This window comes from Porites lutea, chromosome 10 (assembly GCF_958299795.1).
Source record: "Porites lutea chromosome 10, jaPorLute2.1, whole genome shotgun sequence".
In the NCBI taxonomy this organism is placed as follows: Eukaryota; Metazoa; Cnidaria; class Anthozoa; order Scleractinia; family Poritidae; genus Porites; species Porites lutea.
In genome coordinates this window covers 242,501-245,000 of record NC_133210.1, presented here as the reverse complement: position 1 = coordinate 245,000, position 2,500 = coordinate 242,501, and positions in this window count along the sequence as shown.

Genomic DNA, 2,500 nt, shown 5'->3' with positions numbered 1-2,500 from the left:
ATTGGATAACAAACATTATTATTAATTTAAAATATTTCCCCGTTTCTGATTGGTTAAAACCACACGCATAATTAACCATAACCAGCTGCTGTTGACCAAATTTGGAAAGAATCTTGTCATATTGAACCGATGACGTCAAAAGTGCAGCCTTTTGCAGGTTATTGAACCTTTGACCTAGAAAACATGGGGACGAGATTGAATTGTTCCGGCAGTAAAAACAAAATGGCGGAACTATCGCGGAACATTTTACTCGTTTCACGGCGAAATACTGCCTAAAACATCGCAAGAACAGCAAGAAGATAATTTGACGGACAATATCTGCTATTTAGAGTATGTTTGCAGACCTGAGCAGCCCTTAATCTCCTAAACTTCGCGATAAAGATGCATTATCGATACGAACTTACATCGACTGAGGTTTCTCATGATTTAGCTTGTTTTTAAACTTAGAAATAATATTATTTTGAATGAATAATAAAACAATTATTGAATTCGGCTTTCGTAGGATATGAAGAATTCTGCAGATCGAGGAGGGTGTTTATCCACCGAGGCCTTTATAAAAGCAGAACAATCATACAACAACTTAATTTCAAAAATTTCACTCAAGTAATGAAATAGACTGACCAGCAGGTAGCAACAGGCAGCCATTGTACTGGCGACATGCTTAGTACTTGGAATTGTTTGCTTGAGGATAAGCTTCCTAATACTACCTGCATTTTGCGAGTTTGCCCTTGGTCACGCGAATAAATGTAAGGAAAAGTGACCAGAAAAAAAGGCAGCCTAAGTTTATATTCAAGTTATATGAGCAAATCTTAAAAGTCAAGTGATTTTTTTGGACGTGTAAATGGAGCTTGAAGGATATACACGGGTTTCACAAATAAAAACGACTTCATGGTAGTAAAACTGACCATAAAATCTTAAAGTAATCTACCATACCTGCACGCTTTGCACCAACTTTCTTTTTTGTACTGCCCATACTGACTTGGGCATTTGCCCTTTGGATTTTCTTTCCCTAAAGAAGAAAATCAATTGAATGCATTAAAAACATGACAAAATCTAAGTGCGGGCCTTTGGCTTCTGATAACAAGGATGTAAATGGAATACAACTGGAAAGTTTAACTTGTGTGTAGTGAGATAAACTACCAAAAACTCGAAATGCTTTACTCCTTGTTGAGAGAATCACTTGGCATATTTCTGTTGTTCGTATTATGAGAAAAGATAGGTGAGGATACCTAATTTATTCTTTGACTTGAGTAACCCAGGGGAAGGGGTACCCCCCAAACATGGCCTGTACGGGTCGTGCGGCTGCAAGGGGTTTTCTTTCTCCACTATGCTGAACGAGGACATAATTTCAAGTGAGTCTGTCAGTCACTGCTAATCAGAGTCTGGACCCGTTCTAGATAGCAAATAGCTGTAAGATTGTTGTTGAGTATTTAGCAGTCTGAAATCAAAGACATTTATCGGTATTTAGTAAGCAGGTCGTTAGTCAAGATTAGGTCATTTTCGTGTAAATGTTGTCCTTTAAAGTGTTTCAAATTTAGAGGCCGATATCCTTTCGACACGCATAAGGTATTTAAGGCTATTTTTCCTCAACATGGGTAGGTTATCAAACCCTAAACAGGACCCCGATACTCAAACATGGATCAAGTGTTGCCCGGTCTCCAAAACGCATAACTCGCCAAGACATAACCCTTTAGGGTGCTTTCACCTATTATGACCTGGGAGTGAGTAGATTGAGACACCGCTACTAATAGTTTACTTGTTTTGCGGTTTTCTGTCATTTTGAATTCTTTATCAATGTACTCAGTTGTTCTTTGGGTTCAAAAGGAATGTAACTTTCCCTTTATTTTTTCCAAAAGAAACTTTTGGACCTTTTTCCAAAAAAATAAATAACTTTAGTGAATGCTTTTCTTATAGCATATTCAACCATCTGAACATAGACTTGTGCCAAATGGGCTGCAGAAAGAAAAATAATCTATGTCAAAAAAGATGTGGAAGAACAATAAGAGAAAAAAAAAAACAAACCTCGACGGACTTGGATGGTCTTCATCCTTGGTAAATAAACCAATTAAAAAAATTAAATAAACAAATAAATAAACAGCACATTTTAACAAGAGCAAGTTGACGTTCTTAAGTTCCCGGGATTTTTATGGATTTTAACTCCGGCCTAAAGTCTCCTTCCTGAGTTTCTGGATATTAGCCAGTTTTATTCTCTTGCAAATCGGGGCAAGTCCAACATTACTTCAACTTCGAAAGCTTTTTTTTTTTATAATTTAATATATATTTATTTTGAAACATCCGACCGGTTTAGGCAAAACGGTGGAAACCGGTGTGGATCCGTGCCTGCCCAATTGTTCTCTTGATGAATCTCACCAACAACTAGTCAATGTCCGGTTGAATGTTGGCAGGTGATTGTGAAAGTAGAACTATTTTATTACGAAATTTTTAAACTTGCTCAGGTGAAAGGCGAATAGCTAGAAAGTAACTGTTTGAGACTCTAATG